The sequence below is a fragment of the Rhinatrema bivittatum genome, chromosome 3 (assembly GCF_901001135.1).
Source record: "Rhinatrema bivittatum chromosome 3, aRhiBiv1.1, whole genome shotgun sequence".
In the NCBI taxonomy this organism is placed as follows: domain Eukaryota; kingdom Metazoa; phylum Chordata; class Amphibia; order Gymnophiona; family Rhinatrematidae; genus Rhinatrema; species Rhinatrema bivittatum.
In genome coordinates this window covers 483,735,946-483,752,863 of record NC_042617.1, presented here as the reverse complement: position 1 = coordinate 483,752,863, position 16,918 = coordinate 483,735,946, and positions in this window count along the sequence as shown.

Genomic DNA, 16,918 nt, shown 5'->3' with positions numbered 1-16,918 from the left:
TACCATGTGACAGGGGCCGGCCAATGGCACGGATACCCTGTCACATGGTAAAAGGGCAAAGGGCCATCGGCGCCATCTTTATGAGTGGCAGCCGACGGCCCGAGAACGGGAGATCGCTCCCGGGACCACCACTAGAGCACCAGGTAATTTAAAAATGTTTTGGGGGGATCGGGAGGGTGGGAGAAGCTAAGGGGTCATCTTTAAAGGGTCGGTTGGGGTTTTTTTTAATCGGGCCATCGGCGCCATTTTTGAGTGCAGTCAAAATGGCGCCGATGGCCCGAGAGCCATCGGCGCCAATGACGACAAGGGCATTATATAGAAGGATTGCCACATAAATTACTCTAATGAAAATCAATAGTGATTAAATGACCTCATAAGAAAATTGACCACTCGACTTGATTAATTAATCCATGCGGATAAATTGTCTGCCAAGAAAAAATAAAATATTCTAAATGTAACAACTTTTGTATGATATTGCCCCTCTAGATAAATGATTGTGGCTGATAACAAAAAATTTCAAGTCCTACACAGAATGGGACATAAGTTCCCAATGTTCCACTAAAGGTGCATTCTCTTTCCATAATCTAATACAACTTTTCTGCTCAATAATCCTCAATTTAATCATCTTTTTAGACTGCTCGATGTGTTTAAAATTACACAGGCATATGATAGCCTATATAACTCCTTCAGTGTAACATGTGAAGCAATCAGGTAACAAATAAGGGTACTTTAGATTAGGGTGAACAAAAGATTGAATAGTATAAGAATTCAAGCATACTGAGCAGGAACCACAGCTCATTTGACCCTTACAAATATCACCGAAAGGTAATGTGTTGTTCCATTGACTCAAGCATGTACATAGATTTCTGTGTTTTTCACGGAAAAAATAGGACCTTCTGGAGACTTATATAAAGATGAAACAATAGGCCAATGATGTAAAATAATTCTCTTAATGGGAGTCCTTTTAGAAGAATACAGAATCGAACAAGCAATCTGGGTAAGAGGGTCCTTCACTGCTTTAATAAGTAAGTTATCCCTAATGGCATAGATGTTGCGCTGGAGGTGGACTCTTGGCCTGGTGCAGGATTGGTATGGCCCTCTGGTTGGACCCAGAGAGTGCCTGCCTCCAGGAGGCGGAACACATGAGGAGACAGAGGCTAGCTGGAGCTTCGCCAATAACAGTCCGAGGTTTCCGCAGGTTGAGCCCTTGGGTACCCGGACGGCCTGGACTTAGGTGGGCCTCAGAGGGTCTCCCGGAGAGGTAGTGCAGAGGTGTGCCCACCACGAGTAAGGGTGCACGGCTGATGCAGAGAAGATGGACCAGACCTGAACTGGAGACTCCGGAGACCTCAGGGAGGTAACAGTTCAGGAAGGCTCTCCAGGCGGAGCAGGCAGCGCCTGTGGGTCTGGTTGGATGAAGGCCGCAGGCAGAGTCCAAGAGGGTCGGCCGGGTGGTCACAGAAGGCAAGAAGAGGGTGTCCGAGTGAAGGGTAAGGGTCAAAGCCAGGGTATCCATCCAGAAGTGGTCAACCAAAGCAGGGGTCAAATCCAAGGTCAGTCCGAGCATAGTCAAGGCAAGCGAGGGTCAGTTCCAGGTGGCGGTCAATTTGGTCAGGAAGGCAGAGGTCAGTTCCAGGTAGCGGTCAGTCATAGTCAGGCAAGCAGGGGTCAGTACCAAGAATCAGTCCGAAGGGTACTACCAGGGAACGTGGAGCAGGAACAAGACAGATGCTGGGAGACATGGAGGTCCACAGGAATGCTGGAACACAGGAGACACTGGAACAAGAGACGCTGGAACAAGGAGACACTGGAACACAGGATCAGGCACAGGAGCAAGGAACAGGCAAACTTGAAACACCAAGGTGATTGCCAAGGCAAGGTCCTGGGGGGCCTCGCTATATATATAGGGCTAGGCAGTGATGTCATTGGAATGCATCCAAGCCGGGTTTCCCATGCTTGACCCTTTAAAGGCAGAGATGTCGGCCGCGCGCGAGCCTAGGGGCGGGGCCGAGGAAATGGAAGACACAGAGCCCCTATGGGAGCTTCGCAGAGTGGCCTGCGGCATGGAAGAGGCCGAGGATGCCTGGAGGGAGCGTTGGGGACGTCAGGAGCTGGCGGCTGCGGCAAGGCCGGAACTGGTGGAAGGCAGCGCGAGGTGAGCAGGCCCAGTCATGGCACCAACACAGCCAGGACGCGCAACAATAGAGTGTTCTTCTATAAGCTTTTTGACTACAGATCGTGAATAACTGCATGCTAAAAATCTGTTAGTAAGGCTCTGAGCCTGAATTCCGTATTCCCCTACAGTACAGCATAGGCGGTGGTATCTCAAAAATTGTCCAATAGGGATATAATCCCTCAAACCCCATGGATTATTAAAACATATCAGTGAAGGGGAGTTCAGAGTTGTTGGAAATGTGAGGGATAAGGCATCCATCCACTATCGATACCTGTGAATAAACTTTGATTTTTTTGGACACTATGTACACTTTAAGATGAATTATCATCTTAAAAAATAGAAGCACTCTATTTTTTATTGTTATTAGGACACATGTGCTCAACAAGGACGATACAGAGTCAAGATGGCGGCATAGCGAGGTTGAGCGGTGGAGCTGTCTGATTTTCTTGGCTGAAATTTCCTAAAATATGCCTCCAAAATGAAAGGGGAAGATCTGGGTTTACCCCTCAGTAACTCTCTCCTCTCCTATTCAACAACTGGAGATTACCCGCTTTATGTTCTCACCAGCATTTTCTCCAGGGGCTGAGGAGCCTGGTGAGTGGGGCAGTGTAGGAGCATCGGCCATGCTGACAGAGGAGGCATCCCTGAGTCCAGACCTTAGGCAACCGCCGGCACAGAGAATAGTCATTGAGAACTCCTCTGGGGCTCTGGGAGATGATGTCACTTCCGGGTCTGAAGCAGAGGGAGTGGCTCTCCGATCCTCGCCACTGGAACCGGGCACTTTGCTGGCATTTTCCTGAGCAGGTGAAAGCAGGGCATGCCTTGATGGCCAGCTCCTGGAAGCCAGAGAGATTGGTCTGGATGGTGCAGTAGGGGGTATTTTTACCCAAGTTAACAAGGTGTTGGCAACAGCAGTGAGTTATTTAAAATCCCTTCTCAGCCTGCAGTTGTAACATTGGAGGCCCTATGGGACCTTGTGGTTGGTTTTGGGACTAATCTTAACACTCTGAATATTAAAACGGATCATTACACCACTAAATTTCAGAAAGACTTTCAAGATATAGAAAACCAGGTTAATTTGATGTCTTCCAGAATTTCTAAATCTGAAGGAAATATTAAGCAAGTACAAGACTTTAATGCAGCAACAGTGAAAGACCGAGAGGCTATGGCCAGACGGATAGAATATCTGGAGAATAACATCAGACACCTTAACCTGAGGATTCTTAATTTTCCAAGGGTAGTTGGAGAGATCTCGTTTACTACTCTGGAAAAAATGTCTTCAAGAGGTCTTGGATTTTCCTATTGACTCAGTACCTTCAAAAAGCACTTGCTTCTTTTTACCTAAGTCTAAAAGGCCAAATATACCAGCAGATATGCCATTTCAAAATGATTTAAATAATTTCCCTGAAAACTCTTCTATTGAGGTTATTGATAGAGGAACATTGTTAGTTTCCTTTATTTCTTCTATGGATGTAAATGCTGTGATGAAAAATTACTTTAGGAAATATCCAATTACTTTTTATGCCTCATCTGTAAAAGTATTTCCTGATTCAGTTTCGATAACCCAAATTAGGCGTAAAGGATTTATAGCTATTCATCAAGAGGTTGTTGCTTTAGGACTTTCCTTCATGTTGGGTTTTCCATGCAAATGTATCATAAAAAAAGGAGAAGAGTGTTTTATTTTTTTTACACCTGAACAGCTAAAAATGTTTGTAGAATCCTGAAAACTTCTCACTTCATCCTCGTCGCCTTCATAATTAAAATTAATAATGCTGGAAGTCTATGTTAAACCTTAGCCATATTTCCATTTGTCTATGTCCCTGTAATTTCTTCCCCCCCCCCCCAAAAAAAAAAAAGCAGAGTATTCAGTTAACTAAGTGGAAGTGTTTATTGCCATAGTATTTGAATTTAACTTACATATTTGTAATAATTGTATTTCCCACGAATTTCCATACAAATTAACGTTATGTTTGTTTGTAAAAATCTCATAAATAAACAATTAAAAAAAAAAGGCTCATGTGCTATATCTCTGCACACTGATTTTTTAATACGTGTGGGTGAGGTTGTCATAGTATGAATGTATGTGAGTGTTGAATATGTTTTTAACCTTTTGGCATTTTGGAATTGTTTATGATAGGGTCCAACGTTAATATTGTGTATGTGAATACAATTTTACTTTATTTGTAAAAGTCAGTGTTATAAATGGTTTTGTATTTTGATTAAAAATATTGTGGAAAACAATTGGGACTGTCATAGCCCATGCTGGAGCCTAAGAGCTGCTGGAAACTGTTAGTTTACTGTATCCATGGTAAACCAATGCTTCAAGTTATGTTGACAGGACAGTTGTTGCAGTTGGGAGTACAGTCAGAGAGTGGCAGTCGAGAAAGCAGAGCAGAAGGGTTTTTCACGTCCCAGCTCTCCCAGAGCATGCTCAGAAAGTTTAAAAAGTAGTAGAAAGAACAGAGAGGAAGACACACACCAGAGAGTGCATGAGTATTGTGTGAGTGAGTGTATACAGAGAGTTTTAGCAGTGGCGGAGTCAGTATATTCTAGATAAGAGTCAGGATAAAGATAGTTAATCCTGTAAGATTCATAGGGGCGGATTTTAAAAGGCCCGCGCACGTAAATCCTTCCGGATTTATCCGCGCAGGGCCCTCGCGCGCCGGCGCGCCTATTTTGCATAGGCCGCCAGCGCGCGTAAGTCCGGGGGCTTTCGAAAAGGGGAGGGAGGGGGCGTGTCTGGGGGCATTCCCGAAATGACGTGGCGTTTCGGGGGCGTGCCGCAGCGTTTTGGGGGCGGGCTCGGGGGCGTGGCGCCGGCCCAGGGGCGTGGTCGAGGCCTCCGGACCAGCCCCCGGGACCGGAGGACGGAGCGGGGATGCCGGCCGACGCGCGCAAAGTTACGCCTGCTGAAAGCAGGCGTAACTTTGCCGACAAAGGTAGGGGGGGGTTAGGTAGGGGAAGGGATGGGAAGGTGGGGGGAGGGCGAAGAAAAGTTCCCTCCGAGGCCGCTCCGAAATCGGAGCGGCCTCGGAGGGAACAGGCAGGCTGCGCTGAGCTCGGCGCGCACAGGTTGCACAAATGTGCACCCCCTTGTGCGCGCCGACCCCGGATTTTATAAGATATGTGCGGCTACGCGCGTATCGTATAAAATCTAGCGTACTTTTGTTTGCGCCTGGTGCGCGAACAAAAGTACGCAATCACGTAGTTTTTAAAGATCTACCCCATAATTTTTACTGCAGTACATATAATTTTAGCAGCTGTTGATAGAAAGTCATGTGCTATCTGAACTTGATAAGTGTGATTGTGAAGTGAATTTCTGTTCATACAACCGTTTATACCATTGTGTATATCCCTGCTATATCTCTGTTTCTCTGCTATCTAGGGGAACAGGAGAAATTTAAATTCTCCTGAGAGAACCTCTGCTATGTGATAACTGGATTCTTGGTGAATGGAGAAACAGACAGCCCTTGTAATCTGGGACAAGGTATCTGGCAAACTAATACTGGATTTAAGGATCAATTCTCCTAAATTGCTGGTCAAGTGGCTGATAAGGTAAATGAGTACCAGAATTCCACTGTAAAAACTGTACTAATAAAAAAAAAATAGAGAGTGCAGTATTTCAAAATAGCATCTCCCACCCAGTGTGAGAACATTAATATTAGGTTCTGGAATTCAATCTACAGTTCTAGAATGGTTCCTGTCAAATAAACATAGGATCTCACTCTTCGTTATCATATTCAATGCCTACAGGGTTCCCCAAGGTTCTTCATTTTCTCCAATATTGTTTAATATATATTTTCTTCCACTATGTATCATTCTATCTGCACTAAACATTCAATTTAAAATATATGCGGACAATATTCAGCTTTTTGTCCCATATAAATCATCCTGGTAAGAAACCCTTTCGTTCGTACAAATCTACATTAAAACTATAGCAAAATGGATGGCCCACAGCCATCTGAAACTAAACACAAAAAAACAGAAGTTGTACTCTTAAGTTTTGTTGAAAACCCAATTAACAGTCCACCATCACATATTTTGATTGATAATGAATGTATTCCAATTACTAAACAAGCCCAAAGTTTAAGAGTTACATTAGATTCAAATCTTACCCTATCATGTCATATTTCAAAAACGGTCAAAAATGCCTTTTTTAAATTACACCTACTAAAACATTTAAAACCATTGTTGTTTGCTCAAGATTTCTGCTCTGTACTCCAGTCATTATTATTTTCAGATCTGGATTATTGTAATGGTCTATATTTAGGTTTACCAGATACAATAATCAAATCGTTACAGTTAATACAAAATACAGCAGCTCGTATTCTCAGTGGTACATTGTTAAAACAGCACATCACTCCTATTCTATGCAAACTACACTGGTTACCCATTAAATATCGAATTTTGTATAAAATATTGACTATAATTCATTCATTACTAAATAATCCAAATTCCTCGTGGCTTTGTTTTGTATTAAGAATTTACAAACCATCAAGAGAATTACGATCCTCAAACATGAATCTTTTTTATATTCCATCCATAAAACTAGCAAGATTACATGTAACGCGCCAAAGAGCTTTCGCGGTCGCAGGACCCATACATTGGAATGCCCTACCAAATTCAATACGCCAAATTTCCAATAGTAAGAACTTTAAGAAAACATTAAAAACATACTTTTTCAGAGAAGCATTTAGGATTATCAATTAAGAAGCCAGGTACATTTCTTATTTCTCTGTTTTTATATTATAAAGATGTTTCATTTCTACTCTTTCTTTTCTGTTTTATTAAATTAATTTTAAAGTAAATGTTAATTTTTCAGTTTATATTGATATAAACACCATTGTATTTTTTTCAAACTTTATTATTATTTGTCCTGTTCTTTAGTTTTATTTAAATTTTATTTATCTTGCTTATTTAAGTTTTATTTTGAGAATCATTTGTAAAACCGTTTTGTTCAAATTTTATTTGCTAAAGATGGTATAGAAAAGGTTTTAAATAAATACATAGATTAGGGAAACAAATCAAACACTGGAAACAGATTAGTTCTCAGAATTTAACACTCAGAACTGTGAGTGTACTAAGAAAAAAACAGATATAAGTGCAGTGGTGTGATGATATATCTGTACTACAGAGCAGAGTGTAAAGCTCTAATCTAATCCTAAAAGGATTATAAGAACCGACTCAGTTTTATATTATTTAAATATCTGCTCTGGAAAACAGTGATCTGAAGTAAGGGCAGGAATTTCCAAGGGTTACGCCTGCCGGGCCTATGTTCAAAAGGCCCAGCGATGCGCATAAAGCCCCAAGATGCATGTAAGTCCCGGGGCTTTACTAAAGGGGCGGGAAAGGGGATGGGGTAGGGGCGGGGCCAGAGGATCCTGGCACAGCGGCCATTTGCTGCTGTGCCGGGGATCGTGTGCCGGCAGTCGGCCAGCGCGTGCAACTTAGATCAGCCCCAGGGCTGAAGTAAGTTTTAAAACAAGAAAAAAAAAAACCAAAGGTAGGGGGAAAGGGCGGGAGAGGGAAGGGAAGGTGGGGTGGGGTGGGAGGTAGGGAACGGGGAAGGCAGCGCGGCTCGGTGCAGGCTCGGCGCGCACAAGGTGCACAATTGTGCACCCCCTTGCTCGCACCGACCCCCGATTTTATAACTTGCGTGTGCCTATGTGCACAAGTTATAAAATCGGGCGTACACGTGTGCATACCGGGTAGCGCACGCACCCTTTAAAAATCTACCCCTAAGTGTGTAAGTACAAAGAGAGAGTGAGAGTGTATAATGTATTTAAAATACACATAAGAAACCACTGAAGCAATTGCTCTGTGCATAGTTAGAGGAAAATGTAATTATTTTTTTATTTCACTCACTTAGCTGCATTCAATAAAGCTGCTAGACCAAAGCTTGAGGGAACTCAACTAGAACACTTGCGGAAGAGACTGAGTGCCAGTGTAATTAGGAATACATTATTTCTGCTATTTAAAGTTTAGTTAGGCCCAAAGTCAAGCCAGGAGACTACACTCCCCAATTGAATCTGGTGACAGGGTCCCTCCAGTTGCAAAAAACAGCGATCTCTAACAGAAATTTAGCCAGCTACACTATCAAGCATCAGTGAAGGGGATGAAAATGGACTGCAGAGCAAAGGAAACAGCTAAGTGCATGCAACCCAATACTTACACAAGGAATGCTATAAAAAGAACTGAGACTGTAGTACTTATTGACCTTGATTCATATATTATAAAGAAAAGAAAACGAACACTTACAGAAAGCTATAATCTACAATAGAAACAAAAAGAGAGTATCATTCATATATTAGGAAAGTAACCAAGACAGACACCAACATCAAATAACAAAGGAGAGTAACAGTTTATAGTTATCTTCTTCAGAGACCGTGGGTATACTTTATGCCTGTAAAACAAGTCAATACAAAGACTCAATTTCTTAAGAAAAAGCAGTAAAGAAACAAACTTTACAAGAGAGCAAAGTAGTTTGTTTTAAAAAGGCCAACATATTGTTGCGGGAGCGCTGAGGAGTGATCCCGCCTCCGGGAGCTGAAGTAGCCCATAGGCCTTGGCAAATCTGTTGTGCTGCGGGCGGCCTAGAGCATGGGACGCTCGGAGGCCGTGGTGAATCTGTTGCGCTCCGGTAGTGGAGATCGCTAGGAGGCACTCCCCAGCGCGGGACGAGGGAAGTGTGCCCTTGTGGTAGGACTAAGCCTAGTCTGGGACTGCGACTTGGAAGTCCAGAGGCAAGACATGGGGCTTGGAACTCTGAAGACAAGACGTGGAGCTTGGAACATAGGGGATGAGTCAGGGCGAGCAAGGTCCCTCAGGCGCCCTACACAGCTCGTAGGCTGGTCACGGACCACTCTGTCCTCACTGCACCCTACCAGCCGGAAGACTGGTCACGGACCATGAGAGGAACGGGCAATCTCTGGACGAAGGGCAGGTCAGGACAAGTTACCCCTTGGATCCTCCAGAGTCAGGAACAGGAAACAGTCTTTAAAACCATGGAACTTGGAACCGAAATCTTGGATCAGGTAAAAGCAAGGAACCTCCGGGGGCACAGGTACTCAGGACCGGGGACGACTGGATGAAGACATCAGGAACGTGGACATCAGGAGTAGAGCAATGAAGTCATTAGGACTGGAACAATGGAGACAACAGGATCAATGATGGAAGCCAGGCAGGAATGGAATGCAGTGAAGTCCAGGAGGAGAAGCTCCCTTGAGGACTGGCTTCTTGCCAAGGCGACGAAGGACTGACTAAGGAGCCCTTTTGTAGGGTTGAAAGGACAATGCCCAGGGAGGAGTCTCCAGGGGGCCACACCTGTGCTGGCCCTTTAAGTAAGGAAGAGAGCCACAGGCTTGCCCCCTAGGAGGAGTAGGAACAGGAAGTCCTGGACCCTGGACAGTGGCGTCCCTGCCGCTGCCGTACAAGAGGAGGGCCGACATGGAAAGCAGAGCAAAGTGGCATCGCAGCCGCTGCGGAGCAGGCCACCAGGCCTGTTGGGGACGGCGTGGGTGGCAACCCCAAGCCACGAAGAGGATGTCAAGTCCGCGGCTCCTGCCGCGGTGAAAGAGAGGAACCTGGCCGGTTTGGTGGCGGCTCCTGCCGCAGGAAAGGCCCCGGCTTCTGCGGTCTCCGGGCTACAACGTCGGGAGAGGTGAGAGGATTCCTGTGGCTCCGGCTGCGGGGGAAGCGTAACACATATCTGAAAACTACTCTTTTAAATTAAAGAACCAGTTATTTTCATAGGTAAAGTTGCAGATAGCTGTAGGAATATAAGAAAAGTGTTAACTGTTGATATTGACAGTGTGTATGTCATTGCATATATTTATTTATATATACTGACATTCAATCACACTGGTTTACATTCAGGTACTGTAGGTATTTCTCTATCCCCAGAGGGCTTACAATCTAAGTTTTTGTAGCTGAGGCAATGGAGGGTAAAGTGACTTGCCTAAGGTCAACAGCAGGCCTTGAATGCTGATCTCTGGGTTCATAGGCTACTGCTCTAACCACTAGGCTATTCCTCCTCCTATTTATTTCTCTAAACTTGGTAGATGTAAGAAATAAATGTTAACACTTAAAGTTTGTTATATATAATTGCAGTCCTTCTGAATTTTTGCTATCTAAAGACTCTGTCTTCCCTCTGTACCCCAGAAGACTACCTTGGTGGGTTTCATCCCATATTTCTTTGGAAGAAGACTCAGCAGGAAGAAGAGCATCATATTTTTCCTCTCTCAATTGGTACTTTAATAACAACTGTTAGTGACCCTCTTATTAACTTCTGAAACCCCATTAGTTGAAATTTCTCACTCAGCCACCGAAGCGGGAGAGCCACTACCACTAAGTGTCCAATTGGTGAGATTATAAAATAGCCTGACCATGCACATGTACGTGCAGTTTTAAGTGGATGCGCACCTGTGCACACTCATGCCGCTTCTCTTTAGTTATGATGTAAAACGATATGATGTCCCCACTAATATCGGTATAAAAAAGTTATCACATAAATAAATAAATAAGTGGGGGAATTTTAAAAGCAAGGTGCGCCAATGCCATTGGCCATTTTCTCAGCTCATTCCCAGTTCACACAGTTAAGGAATATAGCTTCCAAACCCCCTAGTGTAATGGTCTTCCTTCTCCCCTGTTAGCCCCAATCTTTAAAGTTGTGAGGCAGGAGACCCTGGTGCACATTAGTGTGCATATGTATTTGCACAAAAATTTCATGGTTAAATCTTGGAACACCCATGCCCCTCCCAGACATGCTCACACCCCACCCCACCCCTTTTAAAACATTTTTCATTTGTGCATGTAGCAGCAAGTATGCGCATATCTGGCCAGCTTTTAAAATCTTCCTAGTGCAAGCCAGCCCAACATATTCATACATCTCCTAATTTCGGCATGCATTGGGCTTTTAAAATTAAGTTTTGTATCTGGCAATTTTTAGCTTTTCAGTGTTTCTATATAAAGTTACAAGGTGGTGCATGCTTAATATTAACAATTATATGTTTAGCAATTGCCATTGGGAGGATGGAGACTACAACATAAGATAAGTGAATAGATTTATATGTACTACATTATCGTAGGTTTGATTCAGAGATGGTTATCTTGCATGGAATACTTCTAGTAAAATCCCTAAATGAATGGGACATTTTGTTAAATCAAATATTAGAGGGTTCATTACAGCTTAGAATCTAAGTTTAAATGAATTATTTTTACTCAACCCTAAAGAATCTCATCTTGCTGTATGTCAAATTCTAATAGTCTTAAATGGGAAGTAAAAATATATCATACCCTTAGAACATTTATAGCAGTTTCTTGGAAAAAGAACCCATTATTCATTAAGGGCAACAATAAATGGTTGTGTTGAAGGTCTGTTACATTGATGCATACTTGTATGCCAAGGTTACACTACAGTTGTCAGAAAAAAAAAATAAAGCATGATTGATGTTATTTTAGAATGACTATCAGCCAACTTGCTAGGATTAAAAATGTGTTAAGTTAAAAAGTATAATGGGCCTCACTAGGAATATGTTGATAATGATATGCTATTTATAGCTCTTTTGTTCAATTATATGACCAACAAACTATGGGGGTTATTTTCTAAAGCTTTATCGAGTGCATTAGGGCGCGCTGGTTTAAAAATCTGCCCCTTACATTCTACTTCATTGCAACATATAGTACTAATTTGATAACTATATACACATTTTTTCTAAGCAGAATACCATTTTCATATTTAATATATAAAGTAGTCAATCCTTCTGTCTTCACTAAAAAAATTAAGCACAGTCATTCTGCTAAAAATATTCATAATATAGTCCATTTGACAATATAGCTGAAGTATATTTAGAAATTATTGTGGACAGATATTCAGAGACTATCAGGTCTATCCTGTAAAGTGCGGCCGCGTTTACCCTGCTCCTAAGCCGCGTTTTACTCACTTTCCGGCCGCGTTATCCCTTCCTGCGATCCTGAATCCACTTTAACCTACTCCTACCGCGTCCTAAAATCCCCGGCCAACCCCTTCCGCACGCGGCATGGATATTGCATGCAAACGAGCAAATTAGCTATTCCCTAGCATCCCGTAACCCGCGCCCCGATTATCACTATCTTTCCCTGCCGTTTTGTCGCGCGTTTAACCTGCTAACTTACCGCCTACCCTGACCCTGCGGTAGAGGCAGGGGTAAGGGTAGGTGGCAAGCTTTCCCCCAGCCCTCGCTCACCTGCCCCGGCCGCGATCTTGGGTGCCGGTCTCCGGGGCAGCCCCAGTCCTCTCCCTCCTCTCGAAGCAAAAAAAAGCGAAAAAACCAAAAGCAAAAAGTAAGTCGCTTCGCCGCTGTCACTTCTCCCCTCCTCCCAGAGCAGGGCGCGAAAAGCAGCCTTGCTCCGGGAGGAGGGGAGACTGACAGCGGCGAAGCAAAAAAAAAAAGCGAAAAAAACCAAAAGCAAAAGCAAAAAGTAAGTCGCTTTGCCGCTTCACGGCGAAGCATCCCCGATCGGACTTCTCCTGCCTAAACTTACTTTTTTTGCAGCCGTCCGGTCCATCTGAAATAGGTATCTTCCCCTCCCTGGGGAAGATGGATGCCAGCACGGGGGAAAGCGGCCCCTGTGCATTCAATTGGCTGCTCAAGACGTGACATCACGACGTTTGGCGTCACGGCATGTGACGTCACGTCTTGAGCAGCCAATTGAATGCACAGGGGCCGCTTTCCCCCGTGCTGGCATCCATCTTCCCCGGGAGCAGAGGGGAGCCATGATACCTTCTTCAGATGGCCGGACGGCTGCAAAAAAAGTAAGTTTAGGCAGGAGAAGTCTGATCGGGGATGCTTCGCCGAGAAGCGGCGAAGCGACTTACTTTTTGCTTTTGCTTTTGGTTTTTTTCGCTTTTTTTTTTTTTGCTTCGCCGCTGTCTCCCCTCCTCCCGGAGCAAGGCTGCTTTTCACGCCCTGCTTCGGGAGGAGGGGAGGGGGGATTGGCAGTCCCGACTTCCTGGTATCTGTCATTTCAAATGACATTTGAAATGACAGATACCAGCGTGGCGTGAAGCGTTAGGCCCGCGCACCCAGGATACTGTATAGGCGCTCTATCCAGTAAAATGGGTTGCGCGGGCCTAAGGCTTCACGGGCCCTTCTTAGACGCGGTTTACATTTACATAAAATTAGTGTTCAGGATCGAGCGGTAGGTGTGCTGCACTGTGCGTGCGGCAACCACGGGTGCCGCAGGCACTAACGCAGCTCTTCCTACTGCTCGGTACTGGATAGACCTGTATGTAAGGAATTTACCTTACTTACATATAATCCACAAGTAATTACTTCCTCTGAAGAACAGCAAAGCAATGGCAAACCGTACATCCCAGAAAATTTACGAAGCTCAGAGAGTTGCTGGTGGGTCCTCTGAATCACTTGTTCAATAGACCCTTGGAAACGGGAGTGGTGCCACAAGATTGAAGAAGGATGGTTGTGGTCACAAAAGTGGTAGCAGAGAAGAAGCAGGAAACTACTGGCTAATTAGCCTTACGTCGGAGGTGGGAAAGTTAATGGAGATGCTGCTGTATGAAAGCATAGTGAAACCATCTACAATTCAGTGGATTGCAGGATCCAAGACAACATGGTTTTTACCAGAAAAAGGTCATGTCAAATAAATCTGATTGATAATTTTTTGATTGGATGACCAGAAAATTATATCAGGGATGATACAAAATTATTCAGAGTGGTTAAATCACAAGCAGATTGTGATAAATTGCAGGAGGATCTTGTGAGACTGAAAAATTGGGCATCCAAATGGCAGATGAAATTTAATGTGGATAAGTACAAGGTGATGCATATAGGGAAAAATAACCCATGCTGTAGTTACCCGATGTTAGGTTCCATATTAGGAACTACCACCCAGGAAAGAGATCTAGGCGTCATAGTGGATAATACATTGAAATTCTTGGCTCAGTGTGCTGCAGAGGTCAAAAAAGCAAACAGAATGTTAGGAATTATTAGGAAGGGAATGGTGAATAAAATGGAAGATGTCATAAGCCTCTGTATCACCGCATCTCAAAAAAGATATAGTTGTGATGGAGAAGGTACAGAGAAGGGCGACCAAAATGATAAAGGGGATGGAACAGCTGCCCTATGAGAAAAGGCTAAAGAGGTTAGGGCTGTTCAGCTTGGAGAAGAGAAGGCTGATAGAGGTCTTTAAAATCATGAGAGGTCTAGAATGGGTAAATGTGAATCGGTTATTTACTCTTTCGAATGATAGAAGGACTAGGGCAAACTCCATCAAGTTAGCATGTAAAACATTTAAAACTAATCTGAGAAAATGTTTTTTCACTGAATGCACAATTAAACTCTGGAATTTGTTGCCAGGGGATGTGGTTAATGCAGTTAGTGTAGCTGGGTTTAAAAAAGGTTTGGATAAGTTCTTGGAGGAGACGTCCATTACCTCCTATTAATCAAGTTGACTTGGAAAATAGCCACTGCTATTACTAGCATCAGTAGTGTGGGATATACTTAGTTTTTGGGTGCTTGCCAGGTACGTGTAGCCTGGATTGGCCACTGTTGGAAACAGGATGTTGGGCTTGATGGTCCCTTGATCTGATTCAGTATGACAATTTCTTATGGTTTTATATTCTTAGGGATGAGCGCTTGACATTTATCTGGATTTCAGCAAAGATTTTGATACTGTCCAGCATAGGAGGCTCATGAACAAAAAGTAAAGCCTGTGAGTGGGCCCCCAAGATGATGGAATGGATTACAAATTGGCAGACTGACAGAAGACAGCAAGTGATGGAAAATGTAACCTACTTTGAAGAGAGAACAGTGATATGGAGTGCCTCAAGGATTGGCTCTGGAGACATTTATATACAATATCTTTGTGGGTGATATTGCGGAAGGGTTAGAAAGAAAAGGTGATTGTTTAAATTCATAAGAACATAAGAAATTGCCATACTGGACCAGACCAAGGGTTCATCAAGCCCAGTCTCATGTTTCCAACTGTGGCCAATCCAGACTACAAGTACCTAGCAAGTAACCAAACACTAAGTAGATCCCATGCTATTGTTGCCAGTAATAGCAGTGGCTATTCTCTAAGTCAGCTTGATAAATAGCAGTTAATGGACTTCTCCTCCAAGAACTTATCCAATCCTTTTTTAAACCCAACTAGACTAATTGCACTAACCATATCCTCTGGCAACAAATTCCAGAGCTTAATTGTACATTGAGTGAAAAAGAATTTTCTCTGATTAGTTTTAAATGTCCTACTTGCTAACTTCATGGAGTGCCCCCTAGTCCTTCTATTATCTGAAAGAGTAAATAACTGATTCACATTTACCCATTCTAGACCTCTCATGATTTTAAAGACGTCTATCATATCCCCCCTCAGCCGTCTCTTCTCCAAGCTGAACAATCCTAACCTCTTTAGCCTTTCCTTATAAGGGAGCTGTTCCATTCCCTTTATCATTTTGGTCACCCTTCTCTGTACCTTCTCCATTGCAACTATATCTTTTCTGAGATGTGGCGACCAGAATTGTACATAGAGAATTGCATACAGAGGCAGTATGACATTTTCCATTTTATTCACCATTCCCTTCCTAATAATTCCCAACATTCTGTTTGCTTTTTTGACTGCCGCAGCACACTGAGATATCACTAAGTCTGCAAAAGAATGGACATACCTGAAGGAGTGCAGAGAATGAGATGTGATTTAAAAAAGCTCAAGCAGTGATCGAAGATTTGGCAAGTAGGATTCAATGATAAAAAGTCTAGAGTCATGTATTTGGAATGCAGAAACCAAAGGAACTGTATGTGATGGGGAACAAAAGACTGATGTACACAGACTGGGAAGGAGATCTGGGGGTGATAGTGTCTGATGATCTGAAGGCAGAGAAGCAATGTGACACGGCAGTGGCTAACGCTACAGAACTGCAGTTACTAGCCTATACATATTGCTGGGGAGTGGATGAACTATTTGAATCTTTTTCTGCTGCTATTTACTGTGTTGCTAAAACTTACTATTGTAACCCTTAACAAGGTTTAAACCCCAAGGACATGCAAACTAATTTATTTCTCTTCAGGGGCTGCTCTGGTAAGCAAATTCCATCCCATGTTTAACTCTCAATCCCAGGGGAGGGGTGTGTGGATTCTTTTTATGGGGGTAAGCTCTCATTTGGGGATCAGATGATGTTATGCTACTCCCAGTATGTGTGTAGAGACTGTAGGTGCATCTCATGAGTTAAGAGGCTTTAATAAACTAGACAGGACCAGGATCTGGATATTAAATTTTTTTATTTATGTGTTTTTATATACTGTTGTTTGGAACTGGCCTTCACAACGGTTTACATCCGAAACAACAATGGTACATGAAATGTTATCGTTATGTAGGTGAAACAATAATAAAGTTTACTGATTGGTAGTCATAAATTAAAGTCTTTTTATGCAGCCCAAATGCATAAGTGTGGAAACGAGCCACCAGGAGTTATTTAGGGTTTATTTATTTATTTGCATTTATATGCCACTAATGCCTAGGCTCGACGTGCCTTACAAAAAAACATACACAATATTACCTGTTGCGGACTGGATGGTGGACCCTTGGGCCGGCCTGGAGGAACATAAGGCTCCGCTGAAGAAAATAGGCGAGGAGGCGGAACCACAGCAGGTGCAGTCTTCACCCTGGAAGTCCAAGATCTCCCCCCAGGAGGAGCCCATAGGGATCTGGGCCGCTGGGGCTTAGGAGATGGCAGTGAGAAGAGATGAGAAG